Source organism: Phoenix dactylifera, chromosome 17 (genome assembly GCF_009389715.1).
Source record: "Phoenix dactylifera cultivar Barhee BC4 chromosome 17, palm_55x_up_171113_PBpolish2nd_filt_p, whole genome shotgun sequence".
NCBI lineage: Eukaryota > Viridiplantae > Streptophyta > Magnoliopsida > Arecales > Arecaceae > Phoenix > Phoenix dactylifera.
Genome location: NC_052408.1, coordinates 7,851,648 through 7,868,815, shown reverse-complemented (window position 1 = coordinate 7,868,815; position 17,168 = coordinate 7,851,648). Strand labels below are relative to the sequence as shown.

The following is a 17,168-nucleotide window of genomic DNA, read 5'->3' as shown; positions in this document are numbered from 1 at the left end:
ATAAAGGTACTAATGGAACTATTACATGCAACACCCTAACATAATTTAATATCATTACGCAAGTTCTTCATCGGTTATACAGAATGGTTTCATTCGTAAGAAGCCTTTTATTGTGCTATTATGACAAAAATTATGTAAGTTGGAAGCCTTGCATTCTGAAATTCTTGCAGCAAGTTCTTTATATCCCATGGCTTTCGAGCCAATTTGATGCAGGTTTTCTTTTGGTTCTGAAAATGTTGTTGTTAGTGATCAAATCCTTTCAGGCCCAAAATTAGCTGCTCTTTTAGAGAATTTGCAGCTATCAACGGATCCTTGTATGTGCCAATTATTATCTTATGAAGTAACTCAACGCGTAGAACATTACAAATAACAGATAAAATGCGTACAGAACTCAGCAGAAATTAGTCTAAGGATATGGAGTTGAACAAAGCATTCAACAATCTCCTTAAACCACGGAATTACCCAAGAACTCAAAACAGGATTTCTAAGAGAGCACACTAGAGATATGGACAGCCGCTCCTATTCAGAGTCCTCGCTCTTCTTGGGCTTGCGGTACTTCTCCTCGTAGTATTTGGTCCTCTCCATGGCCATATTGGCGATCTTCCGGACGTTGGACACGTTGTAGTTCTGGGCAATATAGATCCCAAACGTGGTTCCTATAAAAAAGGAGAAGCATTTCCGGATCAAAGCCATTCCACCACCTCTTCTTCTACTCCTTTTCCTTGGTAGTTTTCTTCTTCTTCTACTTCCCTGATTGCAATCAAGTCCGAAACCCAGAGGAGTTTTATAGAGGGGATAGTAAATGGAGAGGAAGATGGCAAGAAAGGTGACGTTATTGAGCATAGTCTTCAACCTGGTCCCTCGACCAAGAAACTCCTCAACTTATTCCTCAAGTTTGTTGAGCTGACCTGGCTCGGACTATTTTAGCTTTTGGGAAGTGGACTACTTGGTTTTGGTGGAGAATAGCAAGCATCATGCGGGCACTAGCAATAACGATTTCTATGCCTCCTATTCAAACTTGAGATGAACGTTGATCAATATTGGCCATCCTGCTTGCAAAAATCAGGCACTTGTTACACTTGTATCTTAAGTCAGGCTAGGATGCTCTTAAAGAAAGAGTAATTCTGATGTGTTAGGTATGAAGCTAAAAAGAATTCTTTTTGCTAACAATGTACTAAGTATTGATGTTATTTGGATCTCTATTAATTATTTATTCATTGTGCAACAAGTTAAAAAATTATTACTCTCATTTATTTTATAAACTTTATATACTTTCTTCTTAGATTGAGCCCTATGTATATTGTTACAACTTGATCCTTTTAGCAACCAATGCACGGGTGAGAATGGAACGCTGGATAACTTCTCCTTCTCGAATCCCGTCACCGCGTCGGTTCTGATTCGATGCCGGCGGTCTAATTACCCCCCGCGAGCCACCGCATCCAAGCTCTCCCGCCTCGACCTCGACCTCGACCTCTGCCCTCTCCTCCCCCTCTCCCTCTCCATCCCCTCCGCCTCCGTTTCGTCCTCCGCCTCCCCCGCCGCCTTCGCTTCCGCTTCACCGCCGCCTTCGCTTCCGCTTCACCGCCGCCTTCGTCCCCTCCACCACCGCCGACGGCCCCGCCGACCACGAACTCCCCCTAAAAGTACCTCCTTTCTCCTTCTTCCCCTCCCTCTCCACCCAAAATCCGGATTTTGGTCTTGATACCGCAGGAGTTTCTCAGATTGATTGGGTTATAATGATATGGGATGTGCAGACGGCGGCGGTCATCGATCAGCAGCGGCAGAATCAGGGGAGCCGGCTGAGGAAGGGGGTCGTTTTTGGAGTCTATATCGGATTGGGCGCCGGAGGTGTGGTTGTGGCCCGGGGATGGGTGTTCACTGTGGTAGTGGCGGCCGCGGTGTTTGCTGCGGCCCGGGAGTACGTTGAGTTGGTCAGGAGTCGGGGTCCCCCAAAATGTGTCGAAGGTTTGCTCGGTTATCAATGCCCTCATGCCCATACTGACGCTGTAAGTTTCTTTTTTTCGATTTGCTCCCAAAAAAAAAGTTTGATATTTTCTGTGGTTGGTGTGAAGATTTTGTTTGCAAGCTGTGAGTTAGTTGTTGAGCTGTACTTAGAGGAATTTGAGTGCCTTTTGGTAAAGTAGATGAATTCATTTTACAGCTACGCTACCTGCTCTACAGCAAACAGAATATTCATATCCAAAGACCAAAAAAAGCCCCAAAATTTTTCATAAAATCCAAAAGAAAAGAAATATATTGAAATGCTTGGATGTCATTGAATGGGAAGACAAAATAAACTACAAAAACATGTAGGGATTTTGTCCAAAGAATGAAAATAAGTATATAACCTTCAATGTTTTAGAAGGTGGTTGTGGTATGCAGGCGGCACATATCCATTATGTGGGCTATCTGGCACAAATAGGTTTAGCATTTAAATATTTAAAAAATAGTAAAATATATCATATAATAATGATAATTGCAATATTTTTTTATAAATAATAACAATATTAATAACATGATATCAAGCAAATAGTGGTTACCACTTCATACTCAAGTTTTAGTAGCAACAGTTATAGCACAACTAACGTACCGTACATAGCCCACTTGCAACTCATATCAAACCCAATCACTAGCTTGAAGTTACTTTATTTGCATGAGCCTACCTAAGGACGGGCACATATGTGGTTGCAGAATGATAAGTAGACTACAATATTGTCACTTGATGCTAATCTTATTGTATATGTGTCTGCGAAATGCTTAGCAAACTGTCTCTTCGGCCTATATGTGGCCCAACGACACATAGTGGCTCTACTCAAAAAATGACACATAGTGGCTCTACTCGAGAAAACGACACATGGTGGCTGCATATAGGATATGAAGTGCAGTGAAGGGACTGCTTACTTATATGCAGGTGCGTATGCAACCTTATGCATCACATTTGAAAGCAATGATTACCTTTTCCATCTTCCTGTCCATTTTCATAATGCCAAAAATCCATAACACTTAAAGGAAAGAATTCCAGGTCAACTGGTCAGTCTTTTTGGAGCCATGATCACTTTTTAGTTGCATTAGAAGACACCTAACAAAAATTGCAAATCTCCTACTTTTAATATGATTCAATACTTGTGATCCCTTCATAGTATATATAATTTCTTATATTGTTTTCTTTTCTATATTTAACTTGTTTTCCCTTTTTTACTACCTTTTTTCCTCATATTTTCCAGTATAGACATTGATTTTCTAATTTTTGATTTTGCTCAAAAATCATTTGGAGCAAAACAAACAAAAAAAAAGGTCTATCTTAACATGGTCATTTATCTTAATATGGTCCAGGACATGTTAGGATTTCATAATTTTAAACAATGCAAATGAGAGTCACAAGTGCAAACCAACTCTAATAAGTTAGTCCATGCTAAATTTTAAGACAAAATTTTGGTTCAGGTCCACCACAATTTTGAAGGGGCATTTAGTAGCTTGTGCATTAGTTCATCTTGTTCATATTGCATGTGCTTGTGTGCCAATTTTGGATCTCAAATTTACAAGATAATATTGCAAACTGTCCTAGCTATTTGTAGACATTTGGTCACACGCCGCTTACTAATATAAGTCCAAAGAAGACTTTGGAAGGATCTTTAGCTGGTCTGTGGTTGTATAGTCATTTCCTTATTGCTATCAAAGATTTTATGCTGGCCTACATCCTTAATATGGTACCGTTGAAGAATCAATTTTATGTTTTTTTATTAGATATATTCCTTGGAGTATAATTTAGTTCTATTCTTTTAATTTTTATGCAATGATCTTTCTATATCCTGGAAAATACTGGTGATTCGGATTTGGCAGGTTGTATGATATCATATTCATATTTCAACTGATTTGCCATATAAATTTAAGATCACATTTTTTGCATCATTGTTGTCTACTTTACTTATACGTTCTTTTATTTTGTTATGTTATAGTTGGAATTTTGTATATGCCTATATATTATTTGTCAGCATCATTTGATTGTTCTATTGACTTGAGTGCTTCAGCTTTTGGAATTTTGAACTTCATGGGATCTGTTTGGAGGCCTTGTTTGGTCTATTATTATTAAATGTGATGCCGGTGTTAGAAATTCTGGATCACTCATCTAGACATGGCAAAAATTTTCCCTTGATATGCTTTGCATATGTACAGAACAATTTTATAACTGCAACAACTAAAGCACCTAGTATTACTATTGAGACATCAATTTGGAAATTCTCTTCAATAACCGGGCCATAGCCATGGTGTTGGGCAGAAAGCCAATGATTTCAATGAGGCCCTTTCCTTTAACCTGGACTGTCAGATTAATTACAGGTCATCCCCTGCCTTCGAATCCTTGGACGGATACCAGAGAAGTTAGTTGTTCGCCTATCGTTGGTCGACTTGAATGTTGTTCCCTCTAGTCCTAGAATCACTATCTCTTTAAACCTCTAATGAGAAAGTTGCAGGCGAAAGCGGGCCTTTCACCCATACGAATGAAAAATGAGTGAGCCTACTTATCCATTTCGAGAGAGTTGCTACCTATATGTTCGGATTCATTTACTATAAAAGTAGCATTATTGATGGCCATAATAACAAGCCCTAGCCATATGTAGATTTCTTTTCATCTTTGTGACTTCTGTTTGTTTAGATGTTCCTATTTGGATGAAATATATCTTTGAAGCTATTGATATTTTTGGTATGGTAATATAAACTATATAGAAAGCAATTTCAACAAAAAAAAATCAGAAAGAGAAATCATTATTGATGGAAAGTGTAACAATATTTTTGAAGCACCACATATTTTCACATACATTCATATCTGTGAGCACTCATGCGTGCAAGACACATTATCTTTAAGTTGATGAACATGTAATTGAGGATTATGCATGAATTTAATTTGCTTTATCAATTCTTGAATAGGTAAAGCATATATAGTGTACTATGATTAATAGTGGAGAGCCGTAGCTTCCGTTGATTCTTGAATAGGATATGATACATGTTTAGGTTTCTATCCTACAAGCTTTTTGGTATGACTTAAAATTGTGGATGTCTTTTTTCTTTTAAATTTGTAATTGTGAATGGCTCGAAAGCTTTCAAAGAATTACTGGTCATCAGGGATTACTTGTTAGTAGTCAGTGACAACAACGCATATCAAAGAGCTGTATGTTCTTCTCTCTATACTATCAAAGCAAGAGGATAGCGAAAAAGTTATCTAAAATTAAAAGAATTTAAAAGTTTGGGGTTTTAAAATTCTCAAATGGGAGGCTTCTTGATATAATGAACGCCGAAGATCTGCTGCTAATTCCCAAGGGAGGATGCAATGGCAATAAGGATCAGATACAGGGGCATTAAGATGGCTATTGGGACCAAACAAAGAACTCAGAAAGAGTGCATGCCATCAAGGTATTTTGGGACATCGACTAGCTGAGACGGCTCAATAGATGTCTAAGAGTTTTCCTTCGAACTCTGTCAAAATTACCCAACTTGAGTTATGACTACGAATGAGATTTTCTTTTTCTGTAAGGAAGAATAAAAAATGACTCAAATCATAGTTCCTGGATCCTTGGCTTGGAGCTTAGTCTCGATCTAGATCTTAGTACTCTGGGTGTTGTAATTTAGTAGCATACTTGTTCAGGCTTGACCCACTCACCACCCTCCTTCCCATGTCTCTGGGGTGACCAGCTCTTGTCACTATGGCTAGATCCTTCCAAGGCCCCAGGCTAAGGCGGCTAAGTTAAGTCCTCTTTCCGCCCTAGTCTTGCCACATCTGGTAGTGCTCTATCCGAGCCTTACAGATTTGCTGAGCCTGAATCTCATGCCCATTCACCTGGGTTCAGTCTCCCCCCTTCGTCGTAGTCCTACGGTCGTGGCATTGGGCAGAAAGCCAATGATTTCGACAAGGCCCTTTCTTTTAACCCGAACAACCAGATTAATTATAGGTCATCCCTTACCTCCAATAAAGAATTCCTTCCTATGCTATGAGGATGAACTGGATCTGTCATGGTCAATGCGAATGTCCTGCAACGTTCGATGAAGCTTTAAATAGAGCGCTCCGTCTGGAAGTAGAGGCGAAAGCTTGACTTTATTAGAAGGTCAAAAAAATATATATATTATGGATAGAATCTAGGAAGAATGGGAGTTAAAGCAGTAAATCTGGTCAATGGTATATATTTTGTGTTTTGTGAGTGAATCTCGTTCGATTGGCAATTTCTCAATTTTCATTTTTTTCGTCTCTTACCTCTTTCTGATCTACGACCACTCTTACTTGTTTTGCTAGCGTAGTAAATTGCTGTGATTAGCATTCCAAGTAGTAGGAATTCTAGCTTTCAATATCCCCATTTGTCCATCTCTTAGTTCTTCTACCTTTTTTTGGTCATCGGGAATCCCACTTTCTTAATCAATCTGTCGTAAGAGCTGCAACTGGTATGCTGCTCATAAAGATTGTATCATAAAGACTTTCACCGTACCTGGCATGGTATAATCTACTCATAAACACTTCTCATAGGCATAGATCTAACTTTAGCTTCTCTCCACCTTCTGAGTCATATAGGAAGATTTTTATTTCCACCTGTCTTATAACACATCTCTCCTTGCCACTCTATCGATAGCTATAGCTTATCCGTCCCATCCAAGGAATAGGGTGGCTTATTCAATCTCGCATTCTCTTCCCATGCCTTACCTGGTTCTAGCATCTCTCATCTCTATTGCTAAAGAGTATAACAAGGTGGACGGAGAGCCTGATTGCTCAAGTCAGTGTGGATGCAATATCCCATGGCTCCATTCCCCAATTGATTAACTGATTGCGCCATAAAGACTAGAGTGCTAGACTGATACAGGGAATGCTTACTCTGCTAGGCTGGATTCCTTGCTTGAATCTTCTTCCTTGCTTCATAGAGACTCTCCTATAGAAGATTGCTTGAAGAGGGCTCATTGCTACGGGAAAGAGGCCCATAAGATGAACTTATAATAGAAGAGCTACTACTACAAGAATGCTTCGCTTTATTGCATAATCGACTAGAAGAGCACCGAAGCGCTTTGTACCTTAGTTGAGCTACCATTCCTCTTATCTCACGCCCTTATGTGCCACTCCTCTTTGCTTGAAAAAGAAAATATTACTTTGCTACCTTTCTTTGAGCTTCTAGGCAACAGATCCTACTCCCTAAGAAGAGTCATTAAGAAAAAGGAATCCATTTGAACGAATTCGTGCTAATTGCCTAACTTCGGGTACTTTTTCAAGGCTCACACTACAACAAGAGTCCGAGTGACTAGAAAGAGGCTTGAATAAAGTAAGAGATTTGTACTATTTGCGCCCAATCTGCTTATTAACCAACAAATACAAGTTAATGCTGCTATAAATGGGGAACAAGCCAATATTCTTGATAATAATAATCAGAAAGGCGAGATGGCTGGTGGTGTTGAATTCCTGGTATCAGCACAGGTATCCAATTCTAAGGTGCTAGTTAGTATGCCCATCTTCATGAACGGGAGGTTCGGGATGGGGATGTGGATAAAGCCGGCAGAATGAAATGTTGGCCCTTCACTTGCCTTAGGTGGTGGGATAAGAGATGGAGACTGGAAAAGGCTTCCCGGATGGGGAAGAAAGACTGAGGGATAGACGATGAGGTTCCCTCTTCTCCAACTTATTGTCTACCCCTCCCTCTGGTATCCGCTGCCCGACCTTTATTGTTCGTTCGCTCCTGACCCTTTCTTTCAGGATGAAAACACTGGGTAGGAGGGTCTAGAAAGTCCTCTATAGGCCATCCATAGTCCATTGACACCTCGTAGTACCACTTACAGTACTCGTAGAGTGATTGAGTCCAATATTTTCACTCAATCTTCTAAACGCAACTGACTTCAAACCCATCTTTTTGGTGGATCGGCCGACATGTTCTACAGTTGTTTCAGCAACATCCCGAGAAAGACGAGATCGCCGATTTCTCATGCGAGACGGAGGTAGACAATATAAAGGTCAATCACAGGTTAACTACTTATTAGATTTGAAAGAACCATTGATGACTATTCTACTTTTGGGAAAATGAAACTTACATGGAAGAGAAGCATTTGAAATGCTTTCATAAAAATTCTTGTAGAATCGCGAATGAAGTTTTCATTATGTATGTGCCAGATCATGAATTAGTAATTGCATCTAATCTCCAAAAAAGTCCTAATTGGTGAAGGTGAGTTTGAAGATAGAACAATTTCTTTTGTCATGTATCCTCGATTGATGCAGCCTCGGATGCTTCAGTTGTTAATTTGAGTATTGAGCGAAAGGTTATACCTATGGGTTCAATACAAAAAAGCCTCTGGGAAGCTATAGGGATGACAAAAGGAGGGTGCTTTCCTGTGTTGCACTGAAAAGGACATTCTTAGGTTTCTTCATCCCGTGCCCGCCGCCGCCCAGCCCGCGTTAGAGGGGAAGATTAGTAAAGTGGAAAAAGACAGAGGGAGGGGGAACGGCATCTTATTCTCTTCGCGAGAATTGCAAAATCGAAGAAACATTCGGAACGGGCGATGCTTTCGTTTCGTTGGCAGAAGGAGAAACAATCCAATCCTTTCGGGGCTTGTTATAAATTTTCTACATTGAAGTTGGTAGTTTTTCCAAAGGAGGAGCTCCATTCAATTTTTATATATCGATACATTTTTTCGGGTACTTTCGACATGGGTTACGCCAGTCTTCTTGGAGCGCATGACGATTTGGTGTGGAACGCCTTATTTCAAGTTCTAACTCATCACGTTATGGATTATCCCTTGAAGACCCCAATGCCATTTTTTTCACGCCATTCAGATTGCGTCAAATCCGGTGTTTATGCAATAGTGTAGTTTTAGGCCTTATTTTTATTTATCATTGCATGTGAAAGATATGTATTGTTCGGAATAGATCATTTTTTTAATCATTATCTATACTTTATTCTGTGAATAATAATTTTTTTTAACTTTCAACATTTAACATAATTTAAGTTGACCAAAGCGAACAACATAGCGCTAGCGCCCACTGAGAACTTTCTAGTATTCGCCTTCTAGAAGGTCTACTGACTTGCTAGTGACTAAATAAATAATAAAATGTCGTGCAAAAGTTTTTTGGAGTTGTCAATAGAATCTAATGGTATAACTGGATTCGAATAGTCTTTCCTACTTTTATGTTATGATTCCATAATTTTTTTTTATTTGATGCAAGGTTGGCGGAATCATCCCGAATCAGACGGTTTCGGCCGTTTCGAGCTAGCCTGGCGGCTCCCTAGGACGGTTCCGGCAACGGAAACGAAAATCATTGCTGGAGGCGGAGAAGGAAAGAAAGAAAAAGAGAGAGTGAGCGGGGGAGGGAGGGAGGCTGGCGGAGGGCCGGTGCTGAGGCAGGAGGCGGAGGCCGTGGCCGTTCCTTTGTTTTGTTCGAAACAGGGATCCGGCTACTAATTTTTTTTTGAATTTGTAAGTAAAGTCGGCAAATCGCTTGCCGACTTCACTTAAAAATAGTGAATTTTTTTAGTAGCTGGACCTCTATTTCGAACAAAACAGGAGAACAGCCATGGCCTCCGCTGCTGCCTCGCCCCAGCTCTCCGCCGGCCTCCCTCCCTCTTTCCGCCTTCTCTCTCTTTTTCTCTTCCGTTCGTCCTCTCCCTTGCCTCTTCTACTATGTCAGTACAAGCCCGACATGGCACGACGCAGGTCCGTACCAACTCGTCCCACCAGGCAATCGGTATCGGTTCCGCCGACGTTGATTTGATGGTTCTTATATGAACCTCTATGCATATAGGTAATGCATGCCAAAGGTGCGATGAGAGAGGCAAAACTAGTTCCCAACAGGCTTGAAAGTTAGATGACCAAACCAAGATCAAAGGAAAAGCTCCCCTTTCTGAAGGAATCTCGAACGCTTGTTAAGCCATTTGTGCATTAAGGGGAGTGGAGCCGATGGGATTTATCGAACGGTAATGAAGCTTGCCATTATGTTTATTTGGTTGAAGCCGACTCTTGGTTGAAGCCGACTCTGGACGTCAAGTGCCTTGTTTGTTTCCAATCATATGAATTTCTTCCCCTACATATAAATAAGGTTCCCTCTTACTAAAAACAGTAAGTCCTAAGATTCCCCTGAGAATGGATCTCTCATTTGGGCAAAAAGGCTGTGAAAAAGAATTCCTAATCAGGCTTTCCTCACTTGAGTAGAAAACTTTTCAGAAAGGAGGATATCCTGAGCCAAGCACAAGCAGTAGTCTCAGAGAGTAACATAATCAGAGCATATCAAAACATTGGATGCAACTAATGGTCGCCACGAAGAGAATGTACGCTTTCCTTTAATGAGGAAAGATAGGAGTCTGAACTCATAGTATCATTTCCTTCTTTTTTTATCTGGTTGTTATTTGGAAGGTTTTGGATGTAGCAGAATTTAGATTAATAAGGAGTTATTTTTGGAGTTAAACTTTGTTGAAAAATCCCTAGGTTCATTATTGAATTAGGAGTCCTTAGGTTTTGGGTCCCTTTCTTCCTTTGTAAATCTCTTCCTCCTTTCTCCTTCTTGCTTCTTTAATCCTGTTATCTCACTGTTGTTGGTCATTTGCTGCCATATATTACATTGTTGTTGCTTCTTCATTTCTTATTTATTGTAGACCTCATATCTAATAGGTTCAATGAGTATGTTTCCTATGTCCTCTCATCCACTCTTTTCGACTGTTATTTGCTGCTCCCATTGAAAAAAATAATATACCAAATCTGCAGCTCTGTTGGTTTCTTCTTGAGATATCAACATAAAGCACCTGAGATGGACTTACAAGCATGGCTCGCCATATGGGATCTTGTCACTCCATACCAGGCCTAGTGTAGTATACTTATAGCAAACATATACTATGTACAGTAAGCATATTGAGTGTTGGTACCACAAATTGACTTGTGCCGAAACTATACCAATATGGTACCAGTACCGGTACCAAACCTGTATTGCGAACCATGCTTACAAGCCCAACAATGACGATCACCGATAATCCTATCAATCAAGATCTGCCTACTTAAGAACCATACTTCCCACAAAAACCTAAAATGAAATTGTTTTATCGTTATACATCTTATAATAGAAAACAAAAAAAAAGCTTTTTCTACCATGTTTTCATTAATACAACAAGGAGATTATTTTTCTATCAGAATCCTGTTTTAATCAATTAGGCCCACCTACTCATTGCGGGCCATTCCTAGTTTTCTTGCATCATTCTCTTATTAGAGACAAACTTCCTACTCTATTCTTGCACTTTCCCTTTCTTGCTTTGACTTGTCCTCTCTTTTTCCTTGCTGTTGTCTCTAACCTGAGTTGAATGGTCGGTCTTAGCACATTCTTCCAAGGTTACCAGGCACCAACAATTGATACAGCAAGCTAGTCAAAGGGTTGAACCTTGATTTGTCTCCATAAAGGCTTTTCTTTAGATGCTATGGTTGCAACAGTTCTTGAAAACAAAAGTAGTGCAACACAGAAGAACATGGATGTGAGTTGCATGGAGGTCTTACCATGAAATATTTTGCCAGCTAAAGACCTCAAACTGATAAAACTGAAGCAGATAGCTAGGTTTTTGTTCTTGCACTGAGCCGGATCAAAGGCAATAGTATTTTTAGTTTCTTCCTAATTCATGGTGTCTAGTTCCCCAGAAGGTGGGAACCAGATATATAAAGATCATTTGCTTAGGTCCAAGGGAGGATATGAAGGGTGCAAGAATCAGATCCGGAGGTGCTCAGATAGCTTTTTGGAGTCTTTGGACTGACTGATTATCATGAAGCAAGAAAGCAATCATTTGACTCTCATTTTGAAGCAAAAGCTATGGGGTCACTTCAGCTCTGTTCTTTGTCCATTGACATTCAATATTTCCATGCTGGCATGTCCAGCATGTCTGACCAATTACCAACCTTTAGATAGAGGAGAAACAGTACAAGGCAGCAGTATCCTTGTGCCATTTTGCTGCTGTGTAGTGAATATTCTTACGATGAAGGTGGTAATATCCTCACCTTAGAGTCAAGTAGCGAATATTCTTACAATGAAGGTGGTAATATCCTCACCTTAGAGTCAATTAGCTTGACTGTGTAGAGAGAGATTTGGGTCTAGGAGTGGTGGAGGCTTCACAAAAATTTAGGAAGCTGAAGCTCATAGGAAGTATCTCAGGATAAGCAAACTTAAATATTGTAGACGAATAAGATTCAAATATTTGATGGTTTTATCTTAGTAAATATGTGATATTTGGTTGGTTAAATTTGTCAAAATAAATGTAGCCTTCAAGATCAGTGTTAGCTATTGAAGCATAAAATTTAAGGAGCTTGATTGTAGAGTTGGATGCATCAGGAATGAGTGCAGATAAGAGAATAAAATTTTGAAGGAATGGCATGAAGAGGAAGAGTTTGGCTGCTTAGTTCAAGAGCTAGCTAGGGTGTGTGAAGTTGGTCAGTTCTTTTAAAAGTAAAGAGATCCACGGGGAGGAAGAAGGCTTGGGCAATACCAATTGTTTATACAAGTTGTGTCGCAGCATTTCGTCAGATACCTATGCCTGACCATGTTTAACTTGGCGAGCTATCATTTCCCTTCAAAATGATACATTGCAGTTGAGGAATTGTTTCAACTCCTTTCTCTCTAATGCTTGATAGGATAACTTTGTTCGGGCTGTACATCCTTGATGCCTTTCTTGGTGGGGAATACTTTAGGGAAGCAACATAGGATCTCTATTACCAAGTTTCTTTTTATAAACATAAGACTCTGTAAATCAAGGTTTACTTATTTATTCCTAAGGATCTGAGTGTACCCATGTCAACCTCTTCACAAGCTTTAGTGAAGGTTATGTGATACTAAGTACTAACCATACAGACAGACTACAGAGTACTGCTATCTATCATGTGCCATATCACTGCTCAACTCACCTGTCTGACGTGGCAGTTGGTGATTTGTGCAGTACACGGGGGTAGGTGGTGGCAGCTGGCACCCAGGTCCCACTCAGCCGATCACCAACTCTGCATGAGACCGGTGAACTTAGTTGTTATGTGGTGGGTGTTCTTGGGCATTTTTCAACCATGTAATAGTCACATGTCCTGTATTTCCTCAGCATAAAACAAAAATTGCATTATGTTTTTACCGTCCTTCGAAATAAGTCAAATGTTCTTTGTGACAATGGTTCCAGATGTGCAGGAGGCATAGTCGGCTCTGTGTTCACGGGCACACTATGTTACACTGTGAAAATTGCCCTAGAATTCTTTGGTGTTTGATTTTCATCAAAAATCATTTTCTGGGGTGAGTTCAAAGTTTTCCGTTTGCCTTCTACATCAGAACAAGAACCTGAATCTAACAAATTGACAGAATAGGGGAAAAAACGAAGAATCCTGGCTTTTGAAGCAGGAATGTTGGCAGCAATGGTGAAAAAAATCTTTCTATTGGTGTCATACTGTTCCAATTCTTCTTTAGGTGGAGGACACGTCAATACCACAGGAAATCTAGATGTATCAATCTGAATCTGATACTTGTGCAACAGAGCTTTCCAACCTCACTGATTAAACTGTGAGGTCTGAGACTATGTACACAATTTGTTTCTTGGAGCAACAGTTATACTTGATTCTTTAATGTAGTCAAGGCAGCCTGATCAGAACAGTGGGTATACCATCACGAGGATTACTTGGTTCTATGATACAACTGTTGCAGGGGCTTTGCAATGATATATTTTCATCAGAAAAGGCTTTGGGTGCAGATAGTATCTATCTTGAAGGTGACTCGACCATGGTGACTGACTGGATTCAGGGCCAGCACAGCCATGTCGATCGACACCCGCTGCTTCGGAATATCTGCAGGCTCCTGAAAGAGTTTGGCTTCTTCCGGGCCACTTATGTTTATCGGGAGGTTAACAATGCTGCTGACTGGGCTGCCTGCTGTGCTGCACACCGTTCAGAAGAGTTTCTCTAGGAGAATTTTGAGTTCGTTCTTTTCTCTTTCTGTCAACTATTTTTTTCTGATCTTAGTGTACTCATATGCATTTGGTGTGAGTCGCCGTTGAATCAAAAAAAAAAAGAAAAAAGGAAAAGGCTTTGCAATGACATGCCGTATTACCCTGTTGCAGATGATGTGATTTTTTCAGTCAAGTGCCACTTTTTTTTTTTTAATTTTGAGTATTGAAGCTTCTGCAACCATAGTCGTAAACCCTTAAGTCTTGTCACCAAGTTTTGAGGGCATTCTGTGAGCCTTGCCTGGAATCATATCGGAAATCTCGTTTTAAAAGTTTCTAATTTCTCACTTTCTGCCTACCTTCCTTTACATTGTTCTTATATTTGAGGATATCTTTACATATGCCAGGTCTCTATGAAGTAATTGTTCTTTTTGATAGAAAATGATACATGATTAGAAGCATTTCTAATAAATTCTTAGTTATCCTCTACTGTAATTTCACATTAGTTGGTCTACAGTCAAATGGTTCCATATCAGTGATGCAGCTAATTATTGGACAAGAGTCTTCTTAGGAAAGGAAAATAAAGGCATCACTACTGTCTTTCTTTTTGCGATGCTTCATGGCTAATTGGTGGTTGGTGGAGAGATGCTTAGACTGACTTCTTTGCAGAAACATGTGCCGCTCTTTTGCATCTCCAAGTGGATTAGAAAGAAAGATTTAGTGTGGATAAACAAATACGAGAGAAAGATTTAGTTTGGATAAACAAATACCAGAGAAGGCCAAGAGAGCATGGCAGAATATGATGACAAGATGTCCAGTTTGTGAGATGCGTGGTCTCAGTTGAAGACCTCACATGTTGTTGCATGGTTGACTTCTCTTTCTTCACTGAAGCCTTTGCCTTTCATGACCCTAAAGACTTTTTATATAGAAGGCAGTTGACTTGCTTGGCGACTTGAATTCGAAGTAGTGGGTTTTTGGTGCTTTGCCAATGAAATCTTGTTGTAGAGAATTGATTGTATTGTAGATCTCGGGGGGCATTTTTCTTCGAATTCTTTAATAATGTTATCCCATGGCTAATGTTTTATTAGCCAACTTATCAGTAGGGTTCAACCTTTCAAGAAGAATCTTCAAGCATATTAACTATAATTGATAACAGTTGGCTCCTCAGCTCTGCTTTCCATGAACAATGAGCCTCATTTTGCCTGTTAGATGGTTATGGTTTATGTCAAGAGGGAAAATTATCTGGGAGAAATGTTTATGAGGTAAACATTTGGTAATAGTTGAATCTCTTTTCTTCTAGTTCTGGTACATTCAGAAAAACAGAGAGCAACTTGGGTGATATCATTGCTTGGTTCCATCCTTTGCTCTAAATCCAGCCTCCCATAAAAGGCAAAGGATGAAGTAGAGGATGTTAGCAATGCTGACTTGGGACTAACATGGGAGCACACAAGGGCCATTTAACATGAGGACCGAAAGTGCTTTGAAAGCTCTACGTGGAATTCTCTCCCTGGATGGCTTCTAATCCCACTCTTTATCATAGGAAACAGAATGATAGGAGTTTGACGCATTGGCTTTAAAGGGACAAATGAACATGACCACATTTAGAGAGGACAGAGGACAACCCCCCCCCCCCATCCAACTAGAAATATAAGAAATTATAGAGAAGATCAAAGAAAGGACCCAAGAGGTGACATGAGTTAGTGTTTGCTGGAGTTGACCCAACCTTTACTTTAATCAATAAAAAAAAAAGGGAACATGTTACAGGGTGTGGGGGTTGGAAGAAAAGGAAGAAACACCCCTGATTTGGAAGCTAGCCAAGTAAGTCATACAAAGGTCAGCTGAGCCACTTCACTATGTACGACAACTTGGAGTCATGGTTGCCCCTTGGAAGGCAGTTTTGGCAAGAAATTTTGAAATTGACTTTCCCCAAAATCCTAAACACATGAAAATCACTAGGAAAATATAAGTGTGTGTGTATATATATATATATATATAAAACATAGTTTTGTCATATTTCTAAAGTATCACAGAATATTAATACTTTTGACTTTTACATAATGACCTCTACAGAACAAACATTAAGAACTTAAGTTAGGAATGTTAAAAGAGGCTTGCATGCTTCATATGAGCCATAAACATAAGTTAGCAATGGTAAAAATAAATCTTCTAATGGCTACCTTTCTTTCATATCTCTTCTCACTTATGTCATTGATATCCTGGATTAATGTTGCAACTGAAAATTAGTATTGGACTTAGAAATAAGCACCAAAAACTCCATAAAATCAAATAAAAATCGGCTTCATCAGCTGAGATTTAAATTGAAATTTATCATATAATACAGCACATAATTTTTTAAAAGAAGTTTTTGTTCATAAGCAAAAACTATTTCCACCAACATTTGGTTGGAAAATTGAAGGACCCATGTCAAGGTGGGAGTGGAGAGCAGTCTTGAAGGTGAAGGAGTTGAAAAAAAATAAGAGGAGGTCCCCACCTTGCTACCTTTTGACACGCATGAGTGCAGCCTTTTGATTATGGGTTAGGAGAGGGAAATGTGTGGAGAAGAAGGAATGCGTTGGATCTACGCAGACAAATAAAACTACATATCTTAAGCTACAGATTTAGTCTTAGATTGTGTATATGGTGAAAGAGGAGCAAAGAAGATTGTGGTGGCAAAGCATCTAAAAAGAGTGGGCTAAAGGGCTATGTGATGACAACCCAATCCAACTTTTTCTTTTTTCTTCTTTTGTTTTTTCTTTTTTCTCGGCACACGCACATAAATGAGAGCCCCTCCTTAGCTTATCTCATCTGAATCTGATCTCTTTCAACCGCTGGCCTTCAGGATTTGCTTTTGGGTTGGTTTCCATTGGATCTGGTTCACTGTCAAGGAGATCAAGTGAGCCTGTCCACCAAAGAGTTGGTGGGCGATCTCAATCACCACCGTCCGTTCGGGCGATGGACCAGTCACTTTGAGGCCAATTTGGTGGACCCCTGTATCATCAATCATTTGATCGAAGGGGCCCATGAAAGTTGATCAATTTCATGTTCCATCATTGGTGTTAATTTTATGTCATCAAATCTGGTGGTGCCTTGGTCAGGGCTGATGTAGCAAATCTTGCATCAGAGACAAACTTCCAGCACAAATTTTAGTTCTTTAAGATGAATTTGGAATGCCAGAGATAAAAGAGTTTCACAAGTTTAGCATCAAATCTTTAAGTGATGGTGATGAGCGATTTTTCTAAAAAATAGGATGGAGTGCCCCTACCAGGATTGAAAATGGAA

The 17,168-nt window shown here is 39.7% G+C and overlaps 1 long non-coding RNA gene across 3 annotated transcripts; it reads left to right on the top strand.

Annotated features, from left to right (window-relative positions):
- The first annotated feature begins 56 nt into the window (after window positions 1-56).
- LOC120104197 lies at window positions 57-14,221 on the top strand. Of its 3 annotated transcripts, XR_005506658.1 has the most exons (4): window positions 57-1,643; window positions 1,755-2,006; window positions 2,762-2,911; window positions 12,912-14,221. It is a non-coding gene; the product is annotated as an uncharacterized LOC120104197 (long non-coding RNA). The 3 variants fall into 3 exon arrangements; XR_005506657.1 differs by having other exon boundaries at window positions 57-2,006; XR_005506659.1 differs by lacking the exon at window positions 2,762-2,911 and having other exon boundaries at window positions 57-2,006.
- The last annotated feature ends 2,947 nt before the right edge of the window (window positions 14,222-17,168 follow it).